The following is an 18832-nucleotide window of genomic DNA, read 5'->3' on the forward strand; positions in this document are numbered from 1 at the left end:
GCCAAATGGCCTATTCCTGCACCTATTTTCTATGTTTCTATGCTTGAGTACATGACAATAAAACTCGACCAGTTGATTTTGAAGCATTCATGCATGGTGGAGGTATAATGTAGTCATAGAGTGATACAGTGTGAAAACAGGCCCTTCGGACCACCTTGCCCACACCTGCCAACATGTCCCAGCTACACAACCTGCTTTTGGTCCATATCCCTCCAAACCTGCCCTATCCATCTATCAGTCTAACTCTTTCTTAAATGTTGGGATAGTCCCTGCCTCAGCTTCCTCCTCTGGCAGCTTGTTCCATACACCCACCACCCATTCTGGAGGTTTTATTTTTCTGATGCCATTTAAACTTCACTTGCATTTCAATCACTTCAATGGAACACTAATTTGGAATGGGGAGCATTGGAACAAATATTTTCCCTCGGTACATATTAACTGTAATATAATAATGTATGTATGTTAGAATTAGATTAGAATTAGATTCCTTTATTGTCATTCAGACCTTTCAGTCTGAACGAAATTATGTTGCCTGCAGTCATACACAGAACCAATAAAAACAAAACATACAATAAACACAAATTAAACATCCACCACAGTGAGTTCACCAAGCACATCCTCACTGTGATGGAGGCAAAGTCTTAGTCTCCGCCTCTTCCCTCCTTGTTCTCCCTCTGCGCTGAGGCGATCGATCCAGGACGGAGATGCCGCCCTCCAGTCCAGCGGACCTCCATGGAGATGTCGCCGCCGCCGAAAGCCGGAACGCCGTCTCCGCTCCGATGTTGATAGGTGCAATCAAAACAAAGATCTTTTTTATCATTGTTGTGTTATGAATACCACAGAAAATATTATGTACTCACAAGATCACATTAAATAGAATATTATTGCTTAAATATATATTGTTATTGGACTACATTTCGGAAAAGTCCCAGTTGAGAGGAAGACAGCAAAATATTGAAAATATTGGGGGAGAAAATGACTTCAGGACAGTTTGTTAGGATATTGAAGGAAATGGTAACAGAATACATACAGCTGAGTGAGTATAATTATATGAATGAGAAATTGTGTTCAACCAATTGATGACTTCTTTGACAAAGTAACCAGCATGTTAGATAACAAGGAAGCCAATGGATGTAGCAAATTTTGTTATACAATATTTGGTCCGTGAAGTGCCCCATAAAAGATTACTGCATTAGATAAGCACCTGTGAACTTGAACGTAATAGGTTAAGTACAGGAGGTCAGATATGGGGCTTTATGTGTGGTCCAGATTTATTGTCAGTGCAGAAGGGCTAGGAGCAAGGCCAAGTGTGCATCCAGAGTCAAGGTCTGTATTAGTACTACGTGAGCAGTCAAAGCTGGGACAATGGGAATGTTCAGAACTGGGAACCTAAGCAGGTAAGCAGGTATGATCAGGGTAGAATGGGAGGCCAGGTGTAAGGCTAGACTAAGGGTCAGGAATGAGAGAAGGTATGCAACAGGAATCAGAGTCAGCAGTAGTACCAGGTGTGCAGTGAGACCCAGGTTAGTCAACATGGGCCAAGTGCTTGATTATAATCTGATTTCCATACATGAATATACTAAGATCATTCATGTGCTGCACCTGTTGATCAGATCCTGGCTCTACTGTGGAATGTAATTAGGAATGTAATTTAGTCTAACCTTATTCATAGCTAATCCAATTTAAAGCATAAATATTGCATTCAAGTGTAAGTTATAAGACTCGCTACAGTATGCACCAGATTGTACAATTTCAAGCTGAAAAATACAAAAGCTCCATACCATGGACAACTTCCCCCCCACCCCCCGCGGTCGCTGCGCTCCCTCGGGCTTGATCTCTCGCAATTTCTCTCTCCTAACCCTTACCGAATGTTGGCAGCCCTGATTCAAGGACATAGGTTTAGGTGAGGGGAACTAGATTTAATTGTAATCTGAGGGGCAGTTTTTTTACACAAAGGGGACAGTTGAGGCATCGATTATCACAACATTAAAGAAACATTTAGACAGGTATATGGAATGATAGGTTAGAGGGATCTGGGTCAAACATTGGCAGGTGGGACTAGTGTAGCTGGGAGATGTTGGTTAGTGTGGTCATGTTGGGCCAAAGGGGCAGTTTCCACACTGTATAACTCTATGACTCTAGGACAGTCTTTCGGCAAAGAATTAAGTTAGTAGGTTAGCATGCCACAAAAGCTTTTCACTGGATCTCGGTACACTTGACAATAAACTAAACTGAACTAAACTGAAACTGAACTAAGGATGTATAATAAGGATATATTGATGTAGGATGGAACTGCAGATGCTGGTGTAAACCAAAGATAGACACAAAATGGTGGAAATACTCATGGACAGGCAGCATCACTGGATAGAAGGAATGGGTGACATTTCAGGTGGAGACATCTGAATCTGTTGTCATGTTGGTAGTAAGTTGTGTATCTCAGAATGGAATAATATGTTAATGGCAACTTTGAAAAAATTATATTGTTCTTGAATTATGAGGATCATTAATAATCTTAAAGTGGAGTGGAATAACACAAATTGACATGTAGAATATTCAGGCTTGGTCTGATAAGTGGCTCATGGAATTAATAGATTGAAAGATTCCATCAACTCACCCTTAACTGAAGCACAAGGAGTTACCACCTGAGCTTCTGTACCCTTTGCCCATGGTTTTACCCTGGCAGTCCAGCATGGTTCTGGCAAAATCTCACCTACTCTCCAACTAAAGGCAAGGTTTCAGGACTTTCAGTCAGTACGCCAGGTATGGTCCATCCAGATCACCATGCAGCTTTGGCATTACAACACTTATTCCACTATACAAAGTTCTAGAGCCAGGGAATTTTTATGCAGCGAGCGAAACATAGAAACATAGAAAATAGGTGCAGGAGTAGGTCATTCGGCCCTTCGAGCCTGCACCGCCATTCAATATGATCATGGCTGATCATCCAACTCAGTATCCTGTACCTGCCTTCTCTCCATAGCTCCTGATCCCTTTATCCACAAGGGCCACATCTAACTCCCTCTTAAATATAGCCAATGAACTGGCCTCAACTACCTTCTGTGGTAGAGAGTTCCAGAGCTTCACCACTCTCTGTGTGAAAAATGTTTTTCCCATCTTGGTCCTAAAGGATTTCCCCTTTACCCTTAAACTGTGACCCCTTGTCCAGGACTTCCCCAACATCGGGAACAATCTTCCTGCATCTAGCCTGTCCAACCACTTAAGAATTTTGTACGTTTCTATAAGATCCCCCCTCAATCTTCTAAATTCTAGTGAGTACAAGCCGAGTCTATCCAGTCTTCCTTCATATGAAAGTCCTGACATCCCAGGAATCAGTCTGGTGAACCTTCTCTGTACTCCCTCTATGGCAAGAATGTCTTTCCTCAGATTTGGAGACCAAAACTATACACAATACTCCAGGTGTGGTCTCACCAAGACCCTGTACAACTGCAGTAGAACCTCTCTGCTCCTATACTCAAATCCTTTTGCTATGAATGCTAACATACCATTCGCTTTCTTCACTGCCTGTTGCACCTGCATGCCTACTTTCAATAACTGGTGTACCATGACACCCAGGTCTCGTTGCATCTCCCTTTTTCCTAATCGGAAACCATTTAGATAATAGTCTACTTTCCTGTTTTTGCCACCAAAAGGATAACCTCACATTTATCCACATTATACTGCATCTGCCATGCATTTGCCCACTCACCCAGCCTATCCAAGTCACCTTGCAACCTCCTAGCATCCTCCTCACAGCTAACACTGCCCACCAGCTTCGTGTCATCCGCAAACTTGGAGATGTTGCATTCAATTCTCTCGTCCAAATCATTAATATATATTGTAAATAGCTGGGGTCCCAGCACTGAGCCTTGCGGTACCCCACTAGTCACTGCCTGCCATTCTGAAAAGGACCCGTTTACTCCTACGCTTTGCTTCCTGTTTGCCAGCCAGTTCTCTATCCACATCAATACTGAACCCCCAATACCGTGTGCTTTAAGTTCGTATACTAATCTCTTATGTGGGACCTTGTCGAAAACCTTCTGAAAGTCCAGATATAACACATCCACTGGTTCTCCCTTATCCACTCTACTAGTTACATCCTCGAAAAAATTCTATAAGATTAGAATTTTTCGAGGATGTAACTAGCGTATTTTTCAAGGATGTAATTCGAAGTGCTGGACAAACTCCAGGGGTGGAGCAGCATCTGTGGAAAGATAATACATTTTAGTTTAGTTTAGAGATACACAGTGGAAACAGGCCTTCCAAGTCCGTGCCAACTAACGATCACCCCATACACTAACACAACTCTGCACACTAGAGACAATTTGCAATGTTTACCAAAGCCACTGAGCTTACAAAACTGCACATCCTTGGAGTGTGTGAGGAAACCTGAGCACCACAAGTAAACCTATGCAGGTGACGGGGAGAACGTTTCATTTTCTGGTTCCTGTATTTGCTTTGTTTTCCTCTTTGAAATACTGCAAGTGAATGTAAGGAGGGATGGAAGTTAGCGGTGAAGGTGATAAAATGGATAATTTTTGCAAAGGTCAGTCAGTCAGACTGTGAGTCCACAAGCCGTGAGTGACTGAATGGTGAGTCCACAAGCCATGAGTGACTGAACTGTGTGTCCACAAGCCGTGAGTGAGTGGACTGTGAGTCCACAAGCCTTGAGTGACTGAACTGTGAGTCCACTCATGGCTGAGTGAACTGTTAGTCCACAAGCCATGGCTGAGTGAACTGTGCGTCCACAAGCCATGGCTGAGTGAACTGTGAGTCCACAAGCCGTGAGTGACTGAACTATGTCCACAAGCCATGAGTGAGTGAACTGTGAGTCCATTAGCCATGAGTGAGTGAACTGTTTCCACCAGCCGTGGCTGAGTGAACTGTGAGTCCACAAGCCATCAGCCGTGGTTGAGTGAACTGTGAGTCCACCAGCCGTGAGTGAGTGAACTATGAGTCCAACAGCCGTGAGTGAGTGAAATGTGAGTCCACTAGCTGTGAGTGAGTGAACTGTGAGACCAACTGCCGTGAGTGAGTGAACTGTGTCTACCAGCAGTGAGTGAAGTGGGAGTCCACCAGCCATGAGTGAGTGAACTGTAAGTCCACCAGCCGTGAGTGAGTGAACTGTGAGTCCACCAGCCGTGGGCGCACTGTGCGTCCACCGGCCATGAGTGAGTGAACTGTGTCTACCAGCCGTGATTGAGTTAACTGTGAGTCCACCAGCCGTGAGTGATTGAACTGTGAATCCTCCAGCCGTGAGTGCACTGTGCGTCCACCAGCCGTGATTGAGTTCTGTGAGTCCACCAGCCGTGATTAATTGAACTGAGTCCGCCAGCCGCGAGTGAATGAACTGTGAGTCCACCAGCCATGAGTGAGTGAACTGAGTCCACCAGCCATGAGTGAGTGAACTGTGAGTCCACTATACTATATAGCCCCACCTGAAGCCATCCCCCTTCCACGGTTGCAGGACGCTGCCTGTCCCCCCCCCCCCCTACCAGCCCCCCACAGACCCAGTCTGAAGCCCCCACCCCTGACAGCCCCCTCCTGAAGCCGTCCCCATCCCCCGCTGCAAGATGCCCCCCCTCCCCCACTCACCTGGCTACAGGTCGCTCGCCCCCGACAACCTACGCATGAAGCTGTCCCCCTCCCCCAGGCACCGGATGCCCCCTCTCCCCCCTCCTCACCAGCTCTGACACGACAGTGGTAGGCAGGGGTACACCACGGCAGTTAGGGGCTATGGATGAGTGGTGGAATATTGCGTTGGGGGAATGGGTTGCGTTGGGGAACCAGGCCTCCCGTGTAACTGGGACCCAACGGGTCCCACTTAGTCTAGTCTAGGAGCCATTAAAAAGGCAGGCATAGCTGAAGCTCAGGTGGTTTCCAGGGTTACACCTTTGATTTGTAAGAAGAGTGAGCTGTCAAAAGAGAAGTTGTTTAGTGTAGCGCAGGCAGGAACCTCCTGGCGAGCACCGCATTGGAACCGTGCAAGTGGACTCAGCAACTGGCCAAGAACAAAGACCCAGCGGGCAGCCCGTGGCCACGTGCGGAGGCAGTCCTTGCTCACCGCTGCCATATAGACCCCGGCGGGCCGCGGCCTGCAGGGTCAAGCTCAGAAACCGGAGAGTGGAGGAGGCGGGAGCCACTGGCGATGACGGACATGAGGAGTGGGCCGGGAGGAGAGGGAGCGGGGTTTTGCCTCCAGCACCTTGAGAGTCGGCTGCAGGAGGGGCCCACGAGACAACGAGGCGGTCCGGCGAGGAAAGGGACGTGGGGTCGCAGGCCTGTGGCTTACCTGGTCTCACCTGGATTGGGGGGCTCCAGCACTTCCAGCATGTGGACTATGGAACTTTGGAACTTGGGACTATTTATTTTTTCTCTATTTGTAAACAGTGCCAATAAATAACAACTGTGCATTTGTGGTGGTGCAAAAGAAGTTCACCGTGCTGCATATATGTGACGATAAAGAACCGTTAAACTAGATGAGAATATTGGAGACATAAGGAACTGCAAATGCTGGAACCCTGTCAAAACACAAAATGCTGGAGGAGGTCAGCAGGTCAAGCAGCATCTGTGGACGGGGTGGACCGGTGACATTTCAGGTTGGGACTGTTTTATTGGAGCAGGGAAGCACTGATTGGATCTTTGTGACAGAAATAAATGTACAGCTTATAGATATTCCTGACCAGGGATAGATTTAGTTTATGTTTAGTTTAGTTCAGAGATACAATGCTGAAACAGGCCCTTCGGCCCCCCAATTCCATGCCGATCCCTGCGCACTAACACTATCCTGCACACACTGGGGACAATTTGCATTTACAACGAGCCAGTTAATCTACAAACCTGCACGTCTTTTGGAGAGTGGGAGGAAACCAAACGTCTCGGGGAAAACCCACGCAGTTCCTGGGGAGAACGTACAAACTCCATACAGACAACACCTGTAGTCAGGATGGAACCCGGGTCTCTGGTGCTGTAATGCCCCTGTCCCACTTAGGAAACCTGAACGGAAACATCTGGAGAATTTGCGCCCCACCCAAGGTTTCCGTGCAGTTCCCGGAGGTTCCCAGAGGTTTTTGTCAGTCTCCCTAATGGTCAAAAGTGGCTTCCACTTCTACTATGTTCCGCCGATTATTTCTGGAACTAACCTGAGGGCTCCAGTCGCGGAGCCTGCAGACCTGCCATCGCGGAGCTGGCAGTCTTAAGAACGGGAAGTGCTGTGGTGGCGAGCGGCTGCGACCCGACTTCGGAGCTTCGGAGGCTCCGGCCGCAGGCCTGTGGACAGGAATATCGGGAGCTCGCAGGTCCCTGGTGGGAGACCACTTTTTGGAGCTCCCGCAACGGCAACTTCTCCCGACCGAATCGCGGGATTTAAAGGACTAGGAATGGGGTCTAACATCGCCCCGCGCGGCTGAAATGGCCACGGGACTTACCGTCGCCCACCGGGGGCTTTAACATCGGGAGCCCCAGTTCACCTCGACGCTGCAGTTGGACTGCTGGACCGCGGGGGAAGTACAAAGCGAAGAGATAAGACTTTTGCCTTCCATCACAGTGAGGAGGTGTTGGAGATTCACTGTGATGGATGTTTGGGTAAACTGTGTTAAGTGTGGGTCTTGGGTTTTTTATCATTTGTAAGACTGTAGAAAATGCAATTTCGTTCAAACCAAGCTGTTTGGATGACAATAAAAGGCATTCTATTCTATTCAACCATTCCGTAATGGAAACAGCTTATTTCCTGGAAAGTGCCATTTCCCATAAGTTCTCTTGAAATCCCCTAATTATCAGCACTAAGTATTTCCACCAAACTGACTGCAACATTTCCTGGAGCATTTCAACCTTTCTTCAGATCTATTACGGATGGACTTTTATTTCACCATTTGCCCTACGTCTGGTGAATGAAAGAAAGTAAACAAATGGTCTTTATTATCATTCATTTATTACTGCTTATCCAATCAGTTTGTGCAAGTTCAGTAATAAAATATAAACACAAAAAGCTGGAGTAACTCAGCGGGACAGGCATCATCTCTGGAGTGAAGGAATGGGTGACATTTCATGTGGAGACCCTTCTTCAGACCCGAAACATCACCCATTCCTTCTCTCCGGAGATTCTGCCTGTCCTGCTGAGACACTCCAGCATTCTGTGTCCATCTTTGATTTAAACCAGCATCTGCAGTTGTTTCCTATACATAAAATGTACACACTCCGGATAAAATGGAAGGGTAAATAAGGAAGTTAGACAACTAGGAAATAGGCAACGTTTCGGGCCCGCTGAGTTTCTCCAGCATTTTTGTCTACCTTCAATTTTCCAGCATCTGCAGTTCCTTCTTAAACACGGGTAAATAAGGAAAGAGAGGACTTGAAGAATAATGGATGTGAGGGATGAAGGTTAGCAGTCAAAGAGCAGAGCCTGGCAAATTCCCAATCATTTCCATCAATGAAGTCCTCTTCAGCAGATAACGGACCTAACCTCGACTTAAGGAAGAATTTAATGTTCTGCATTGTGCAAAATAAAGATTTAAATTGGCTCCTCAGTTACTGTACTTGAAGGATCTTAAATTAACTGCAAAATAGGACACAAAGTGCTGGAGTAACTCAGTGGGTCAGGCAGCATCTCTGGAGAACATGGATAGGTGATGTTTCGGGTTGAGACCCTTCTTCACACTCCTACTTCTGAAGAAAGGTCTTGTCCCAAACGTCACTTCTCCATGTTCTCCAGAGATGCTGCCTGACCTGCTGAGTTACTCGTCTTTTTTTTGCATAAACCAGCATCTGCAGTTCCTTATATCCCATAATTTAATTACAGATGGATTCAGCTCTGGTTTAGATTCTGGGCAATGAAGCAGGTCGTGAGACTGGCTAGATAACACAATCATCTGCGCAGCATCTTCTGACATTTCCCGCATTTCCTCCCACATTGTTTCTGCTCCGGGGATAAATGGAAACATACTTGGATGACATGGGTCACTGAAACATTGCAAGCTTTTCAGAACTTTGGCCCCAAAAAAAGGTGCTGGAAGAAATCAGTAGGTCGAGCAGCATAGGTAGAGGCAAGAGGATGGTGGGCATTTCGGATTGAGACCCTGCATTTAAACATTTATATCTTTAGATATAAATGGTACACCAGTCATTGAAAGTAGGCATGCAGGTGCAGCAGGCAGTGAAGAAAGCGAATGGTATGTTAGCATTCAAAGCAAAAGGATTTGAGTATAAGAGCAGGGAGGTTCTACTGCAGTTGTATAGGGTCTTGGTGAGACCACACCTGGAGTATTGCATGCAGTTTTGGTCTTCTAATCTGAGGAAAGACATTCTTGCCATAGAGGGAGTACAGAGAAGGTTCATCAGACTGATTGCTGGGATGGCAGGACTTTCATATGAAGAAAGACTAGATAGACTTGGCTTGTACTCGCTAGAATTTAGACGATTGAGGGGGGATCTTATAGAAACTTACAAAATTCTTAAGGGGTTGGACAGGCTAGATGCAGGAAGATTATTCCTGATGTTGGGGAAGTCCAGAACAAGGGGGTCACAGTTTAAGAATAAGGGGGAAGTATTTTAGGACCGAGATGAGAAAATCATTTTTTACACAGAGAGTGGTGAATATGTGGAATTCTCTGCCACAGAAGGTAGTTGAGGCCAGTTCATTGGCTATATTTAAGAGGGAGTTAGATGTGGGCCTTGTGGCTAAAGGGATCAGGGGGTATGGAGAGAAGGCAGGTACAGGATACTGAGTTGGATGATTAGCCATGATCATATTGAATGGCGGTGCAGGCTCGAAGGGCCGAATGGCCTACTCCTGCGCCTATTTTCTATGTTTCTATGTTTCTGCATTTCTAGAGTCATCGAGTGATACAGTGAAAATAGGCCCTTCGGCCCAACATGCCCACACCGGCCAAAATGTCCCAGCTACACTAGTCCCAACTGCCCCGTATTTGGCTCATATCCCTCCAAACCTGTCCTTTCCATGTGCTTGTCTAACTGTTTCTGAAGCATTTGGATAGTCCCTGCCTCAACAAAACTATTGAATAGATAGGGTAAATACGCAGAGTATTTTACCCAGAGTGTAGGGGAATCGAGAACCAGAGGACAAAGGTATAAGGTGAGGGGGGGAAAGCTTTAACAGGAGCCTAAGGGGCAACTATTTGGCAGTTTGTTCCATACACCCACCACTATTTTTATGAAAAGGTTATCCCTCAGATTCCTGTTAAACCTTTTTCCCTTCACTTTAAGCCTAAGTCCTCTGGTCCTCAATTCTCCTACTCTGGGCAAGAGACTTCCCAATCTATTCTTCTCATTATTTTATACACCTCTGTAAGATCATCCCTCATCCTCCAGTGCTCAAGGAATAGAGTCCCAGCCTACTCAACCTCTCCCTATAGCTCGGATCCTCCAGTCCTTTACTGTGAGATTGTCTAATCAGTGAGCAACCTCCACCGTTTCTCCATGTCTCTGAATACACTGAGTTATCAAGCTGTTGTTAATCACAGATATAAATTGTAAATTGTAAAAGAAAGATGCAAACTACGACGAGCCTCTGCCTCTTTGGCCATTTTTTAGTCTACGTTCTGAAAGCTTGGCTCTGTCTCCACTGTCCTGGGCAGATACAGGAGAAGCCATCTCACTTTTCCAGCAACCGGTTGTTACTGGGGACAGTGGTGGCTTCCCGGGACATACATTGGCATTTGTGTAAGTTATTTACTCCCAGACAAACAGCAGGGCTTGGCTTCCAAATGCTGAACAATCTGCTCCACTGTGGTATTTTGCCTGAATCCTAAAATAGCTTCTGGAACTACCTTCTGTAACAAACAAGAATTACAGTAACAGGAACGTGACCTATATCCTGAGGATCTGGCCCTCTCTGTGTGGGCGGGCATTCCTGGTCGAGTCACGTGTACTATTAACATCACGATCCTCTAGCCCAGCGTTACAGCAGCAAATTTGAACAAGGGCTGTACAATAATGGCACTGTCATGTTCTAGAGGCATTGACATGCATATTTGTCCGATAACATGGATATGTGCCACTCAGAGCCACATTACACATCACACACCGAGCTACAAAGTCCACATTGTGTTAACATTGTTATTCCTCATTTCAATCACTGCCATAGACACGATGGGAACAATGGCCTCTGTCTATGTCATAAGAACATCTCTGTACCAGTTCATTTCAGAAATGCTTATTTTCCATATAGCCAATGGCTGAAATGGTGGGGCAACCTCAGAGCTTCCTAAAGACAGTGCCATGGAAACTTGTACATCCAACATAAGGAACTGATGAGCTGGCACCTGGGCCTGAATCATGACCCAACAATTGTTTCCCCTTCATCAACCTTGCAAATGTTGTTGAAGCCTTCAATTTTACTTCGGAATCACGTGAGTGACTACGTGAAGAAGGGCCGTCCGTCTGCGTGCGCGTCATTACGTCTGAACGCAACGCGCATGACGGACTGGAGAAGCACTGTGTCCTCCCAGCCGTCAGGATCGGCAGGTAAGGAAAGTTGAATTACTTACCTGCGTTCTCTCGGACTTGAAGCTTTTTGTAGTTTCAGGGCCCAGATGTCGAGGAGACGGTCCGCGGGGAAGTCGGCTGCCGAAGACCGCAGCATTCCCAGTAGCGGGCGACGGTCTTGTTCCCGACATTACCGCCGGCAGAACCGGCAGGAAAGACTTGGTGCAGGAGGAGGAGCTCCGTGGTGGTCCTGCGGGACGTAAAAACCACCCGCAAGTCTGACACCCGTTGACCCAGATGAGTCCGGGGAAGAGGGATACCCTCCCTCAACGGAGAGCGTGTGAGGACGACTCTCCCACATGGAGCAACTTTTGGAGAAGTTGCTCCAACAATGATCTGCTCCGAAGGAGGGAGCAGTATCAGCACGGGCCCTACAGCAGGCCGTGCCAGCAGCCTCACACATGGGGAAAACAAAACGGGCCAGGAGTACCTAGGCAAACCCAATTGGAGGGTAGGCCAGGAGGATCCCGGATGGAGAGGATAACCTCCTTCATGGGTAACGTGTTTAAACGTTCAAAACCCACATGGAGCACCTGATGGAGAGGTGCTCCACAATGATATACTCCAAAGGAGGGAGTTATCAGCCCGAGAATTATGGAGAACCCGCAGGCAGCGGCACCTGTTTCAGAGCTGCACAAATGTCTCCTGCTCTGAGGAGAGGAGCATCCACGGTCAGTTTCAGTCTGACCCAAAGCAAGAATCTCATTTAGGTCCGCTGGACGGGCCATGTCAGTGCAGGTATCCTCAGGGGCCTACGGCAGCACCTGTTTTCAGGGCTGCCTACAAATCTCACTCTCAATGGAGGGGAGTGTGAGTGATCAGTAGGTAACTGATCTCGAATTTAAAGTATGAACATACTGAAGCACATGCATATGGCCTCAAGTTGGCAGAATATTCGCACAAATGCCGGCAAGGGAACAGCGCTATCAGGGTGACATTGGAGAAACCAGCCGCCGAATCCTCTCTTCAGGTAAGACCAGAAGAAGGAAGCAAAAGCTGTCGGACCAATCAAGGTACAACGACAAGCAAACTTCATCAGTAGGCGACAAACACACCCCACACCTCCATAGGGGATAAGCAGTTCACTGAAGCCGGTGGTAGCTTGAAAGCTGGGCACAGAAATATGATCAGAGTCGTCTTTCAAGGCAGACTCAGAATTATGGCCAGAATTGTCTTACAAGGCAAGCTCAGTATGATAAGGTTTTCAGACAAAGACCCAAGCAGAGGTCAGGAGAAACATGGAATCCACACTCCCTACCAGTCCTACTCCCAATCAAGGAGAGAAAAGGAACCCGCATCAGGGGCCTTTGGGCTTACCACAAGACCACCAGTAGCCATGGAGGTAGGTGGGTCTGGGTTTACCGGAACAAGGGATTGTGGACATGTTGGTAATTTTACTCTTGTGTTTTTGTTCAAAATGACAATAACATGAATTTCAGATCTGGTTTTAAAAAACAGATAATAACGTGTGATTATTTTACTGCACAACATACATAGGTTCCAAGCAGACTTGGAACTCGGACCGGAGTTGTCTTCGAGGCAGGCTCAGTATTATGGGCAGGATTGCCTTCCAGGACAGGTGACAGATGGAGGATGTCACTTCATCCAGGTTTAACTCATTTGTGCAGTATAGACTTTCAGAACAGTAAAAATTTGTTATGGTCTAACAACTGTTTTATAGGAGCTTCCTATAAAATGGTCACATGGCATGCATCAACCTCAAAGATGCATACTATTCGGTGTCTATTCACTAAGAACAGGAGATATTTGAAGTTTAACTGGATGGCATGGCTCTGACAAATGGGTTGACAGCAGCTCCTAGACTATTGACTAAACTACGGAAACCAATTCTGGGACTACAAAGGTCTCAAAACCACATAGTAATGGCATATTTGGAGGACATTTTCAATTTGGAGTCACCAAGAATTGGCAGAAGCATCAGTCAAAGCAAACCAAAACCCTGTTTGAAAGAATTGGTTACCTCATCCATCCAGTTAAATCAAAATTGACACCTACAAGGTTAATTGATTACCTAGGATTTACTATTAAAAACAGTAAATATGTTGGTGACTTTGCCTAGGGGCAAACAACAAGATTAAGTAAGCCTGCTATGACCTGATAGTCAAATACTAGCCATCTATCAGGCAAACAGCGAGTGTAATTGGCAAATAGTACATGCAGTACGTCACGGGCCTTTGCATTACCAGAATTTACAGCGAGCAAAGGAACGAACACTCAGATTCCATGCAGGCCAAATTGGCAAAACTATGGATTACCAGCAGAGGCCATTGTTGAATAACTATGGTGGATAACGAACGTGAGACAGCTCAAGGGAAATTTTGCTCGAAAGCCATCGGTGGTTCAGACCAATGCTAGCGGCTAAGGATGGGGAGCCACAAACTCAGTCTAGAGCTGTGGGGGCAGATGGAATGAGCAGGAGTCTGTAATTCCCCAACACAGGGAATCAATTACCCAGAATAGCTGTGGGCACAATATGGACTCAAGGTTTTCTGTAGCGATATACAACCTGTGCTTGTTCAAATTCAGATTGATAACACCACTGCGGTGGCATATATCAATCACAAGGGTGGTGTAAAATCTGTATCTTGCGACAGATTGTCGAACCTCATTTGGGACTGGTGTATCGAGAGGAATATTTGGGTTACAACGGTCTATCTACGAGGTGGATATAACATGGTGACAGATGCTGGATCACGAATGTTTAATAACAACACAGAATGGATGTTGAATCGGGCAGTATTTAAAGAAATAACTACACGATTTGGCATACCAGATATTGATCTGTTTGCATCTAGACCTAACCATCAGTTACCCAAATATGTGTCCTGTGAGCTGGATCCAGGAGCTAAGGCAGTGGATGCTTTCTCCCTCAATTGGGGAGGAATGTTAATGTATGCTTTCCGCCAATTTGTCTCACAAACCGATGCTTGACCAAAATCAAGCAAGACTAAGCCACAGGCATATTGGTAGTGCCAGATTGGCCTACTCAAGCCTGGTTCCCAACAAATTTGGGAATTATAGTCCAGCCAGTTATGGCTGTACCCAAGAGCAGGGACCTCCTAGTGAACCCAGTTACAGGGAGCAATCATCCACTACATGAACGTATTAACTTGTTGGTCTGCAGATTCTGAGGAGGCCATGTCAAGGCATAGGACTGTCTGAACAAATACAACACAGTTCAGATAATGGATGTCTTGGAGTTCCTATCAACTCTGTACCATAACTATAAACAAAGTTATAGTGCAATCTATAGTGCCAGAGGCGCACTCTCCTCCTATCTGATGCTGGAAGCAGGGCACGGGTCGATAGGAACGCACCCCTTTACAACAACATTCATGAAGGGAATTTACAACTTAATACCTCCAAGGCCAAGCTACACGGACACATGGGATGTGAGCGTGGTACTAACCCTACTTTGACAGTGGGGACCGCCTATAACTAACCCTGAAGGTGGTATGCTGACAAAGAGTCCAGACACTGCAAAAGTTACAGTTGGACCACATGACCACCAATATGAACAACATAACATTCGTAATCAGGAACCTGATAAAACAGAGCAGGCCAGGAATGCCAGGGATGGAGATCCAGTTCTTGGCATATCCAGAGGACCAACGGTTGTGTGTGTGGTAACGTACTAACACCACTATCTGAGAGTTACGGAGAACCTCAGAGGCTCAGAACAATCGTTTCTCATCAGCCATAAAAAAACACACCAGAAGGTGTCAACTCAAATCATCTCCAGATGGTCAAAGGAGGTAATGGTGGTAGCAGGAGTGAACATTTATATCGTTAAATCTCACTCCACCAGGGCTGCATCTACGTCGGCAGCAAGAGCTATGGATGTGCCCCTTAAGGACATCCTAGTGGCTGCAGGATGGACGAATGAAATAACGGTTTTTATAACAAACCCATAACCAGACTGGGGGTGTTTGCACGTACCATTTTAAGTTCTGTCCCTTAGTTTCCCCCAAGGTTGGAAGGGGTAACTTTTTTTTAAACTTTTCTTTCATTTAAAGCATTTAAGTTTCTTTACTTAACTACGTAATGTCTGAATGCTTTAATGATTACACGCATCCATGGTCAATCCATTCAGTGTGTGACGCTTGGATTCGTAACCGGCGTAAAATCACAGAGCTTTGAAATCTTCACGTAGTCACTCACGTGACTCCGAAGTAAAATAGCAAGATTAAAAGAGAACTTACCAGTTTGAAGTTTGATCTTGATTTTATGAGGAGTTACGATGAGCGATTACGTGCCCACCGCTCCCACCCTCATATTATCAAGGTCATATGGAAGTTCAAGTTTTTCACAATCTTACTATTCTCAGGTCTTCTTTTTTATCTGTGATTTAACACCGCTGCTTTGAAGATTGACGCGCACGCAGACAGACGGCCCTTCTTCACGTAATCGCTCATCGTAACTCCTCATAAAATCAAGATCAAACTTCAAACTGGTAAGTTCTCGTTTAATCTTACTATTTTATGCCATAAGTGCTTAAATTATCTGATAATCAACTGATTGATCCTATTTAAACATGATCTTATAGCCTGTCAAATCCCCGTTAAACCTTCTCTGTTCCAATGGAAGTAACATAATCTTCTCCACTTTGGACCATATATCACAGTAAATAGTTTGTACCCGACTCCATGATCATCGGTCTTTACAGTGAGTAGGGGCCAGTACTGAACACAACGCTCCAATCATAGTCTAACCATTCAGGTCTGAAGAAGGGTCTTGACCAGAAATGTCACCTATTCCTTTTCTCCAAGGATGCTGCCTGGGACCTGTTGAGTTACTCCAGCATTTTGTGTCTATTTCAGTATATGCAGTTCCTACACATAGTTCGTTGAATTGAGTGCAGCTCCCCTGCTTTTGTGCTATGTCTAGAGACAAAACAAAAATGGCTATGTTGCAAGGTTCTTCAAAGAATTCACCAGATATTTTGTTTTGTGGGGATATGGTAATGGAGTGGTTAAATAACCGGAATAGAATCCGCCTTTATGAATGATTGATGTGAAGGCACAAGTTCATTCCCCACTCCTGCAGCTGGGCGATTTAAACAAAAATACATCAGGAACAAAGACCAGGCCCGGTGACCATCATAGACCATATCCAGCTCACCACTGTGTCCCAAGGCAAGGACATCCACAGTGCCTGTTTCACATCTGGAACATCTGGTGTAAGTAGTTGAGGCATCTTGGGGTGAACTGGCATTAAGTCCTGGGCAGATACAGAATCCATCTCACTTTTTCAGCAACAGCAATATATTTCAGTATATTTCAGCACTAGTTTAGTTTTAGTGCAGAGATACAGCAGAGAAACAGACCCTTCACCCTACCGGGTCCGTGCCCCACACTAACACTGTCCTATACACACCAGGGACAATTTTTACATTGACCAAGCCAATTTACCGACAGTCCTGTACGTCTTTGGAGAGTGGGAGGAAACTGAAGATCTCAGAGAAAACCCACGTGGGAGAGGGTGTAAACTCTGTACAGACAGCACCCGTGGTCAGGATCGACACCGGGTCTCTGGCGCTGCAAGCGCTGTAAGGCTGCAACTCTACCGCTGTGCCACCGTGCCGCCCACAGTTGTTGGGGACAAAGATGACTGCCAAGGACATAGATAGTAATGATTAGATTCTTCACTCCCACACAAACAGCAGGGCTTGGCTTCGAAGAGCTGAACACCCTGATCGATTGTGGTATTTTGCCCGAATCCATCACAAGCTTCTGTAACAAACAAGAAAGCAGCAACACAAACATGACCTGTATCCTGAGGATCTGGCTCTCTCTGTTTGAGCGGGCATTCCTGGTCGACTGACATGCTGTCATCTCATCATGCTTTTCTAGTCCAGTGTTACAGCAGTAACTTTTCTTTACTTTAGAGATACTTTAAAGATACAGCGTGGAAACAGGCCTTTCTGCCCATCGAGTCCACACCGAACAGTGATCCCCACGCACTAGCACTATTCTACATACAGTAGGTATGTTGCAAAACCTACCTTAAGCGTCGCTGCAGATCTGTCCCAGCCCGTGTGTGCGATTTTGGCGCCGTTTAGAGGAGGGCTGGTTTAAAACGCGATTTTCCCTAGGCTGTTCAAATCGAGGTTGTTTAGCCTAGTTAGTTGGTGACGAAAAATCGCTGGGAGATTCTTTCGCTGGAGCTATTTTTACTTTTAACTGATTTATTTAATTATTATAGTAGTTTAAAAATTATCCTCTAAACCCGCGACTGCCGACAACGGGACGGATCTCATACAGCGGACAACGGAAGGTAGGTTGTTTATTTTTACATTAAAATGGGCTTCTTAAGATCCCTTTATACAAAGTTTAATGTTGCGAGTAGCTAATTTGGGGCCCATTAAATCCCACAGTATTTTTCTGGGCATTTGGGGCACAAATCTACCGCAATGTGAACGTTCTAAACCAGCGCGTTCCACAGGATCCCACTCGAAAGCTGATTTAAATGGCCATTAATTTACAGCAATTGGACACTAAATTCCTTCCATTTGGCCTATAAATTAATGTCAATGAGATTTATAAATCATGTTTTATTGTGAATTCTTTGTGAATGTTCTTTGGACACTTAGGCTATTTAAAAATGTTAATCTTTCCTTAAGAAATGGATAGATGTTTAGATCTAGTAATTGAATTTTGATGAAACATGATTTTCTTTTTGAGTATTTACTATTTGTTTTAGCGTTTAACTTTATCATTTCTACCTTTTTTTCTAAAACTGCAAATAATAATTTGTTTCTGTTAATGCTGTTCAGTGTTTTTTTTATTTACATTGTAAACAGATGTCTCCAAAAAAGAAATGCAAAATTGTCAATCCAAAAGCCCAGCCAGGCATAGCTAGAGTTCAACTTGAAGTGAATTTCTCTGTCATGCCCGAGTCTATGAGGGATCTTAAAAATGGACACATTTTTTGTATACCTGATTTGGAAAAAGTCTGCCTGAAACAGAGAAATCGCTGCGTTCACATTTCTCTTTGTCGGATGCAGAAGGCTATTCATGTGCTGCTGTTAAGTTAAGAGTGTAGGCTCTCGTTAACCAGACTTTGCTTAAGTTTAAAAAAAACACCAATCCCAAGGAATTTGGAGCATTTATGGAAATTTGTGATGAAACTTTTAAACTTCAAGAAGGCAGTCCACCGCCTGGTGCTCAAGATCCTGAATCCTTGACATCTGCTGAAAGCCAAGTGCCCATATTTCAAGACACTGAGGACATGGGCGATGACAATCATAGTCTGCATCCTCCACTGAATCTAGCAACGTCAACGACAGCTGCTGCCTCACCTGAACCAATGC

The 18832-nt window shown here is 45.5% G+C and overlaps 1 long non-coding RNA gene across 1 annotated transcript; it reads right to left on the reverse strand.

The window, feature by feature from the left end:
• Window positions 1–11077: 11077 nt before the first annotated feature.
• On the reverse strand, window positions 11078–18440 carry LOC116988610. The gene is made up of 3 exons (XR_004416001.1): window positions 18321–18440; window positions 13571–13575; window positions 11078–11089 (listed from the first exon to the last, which is right to left on the reverse strand). It is a non-coding gene; the product is annotated as an uncharacterized LOC116988610 (long non-coding RNA).
• Window positions 18441–18832: the final 392 nt, after the last annotated feature.

Source organism: Amblyraja radiata, chromosome 27 (genome assembly GCF_010909765.2).
Source record: "Amblyraja radiata isolate CabotCenter1 chromosome 27, sAmbRad1.1.pri, whole genome shotgun sequence".
NCBI classification, from domain to species: domain Eukaryota; kingdom Metazoa; phylum Chordata; class Chondrichthyes; order Rajiformes; family Rajidae; genus Amblyraja; species Amblyraja radiata.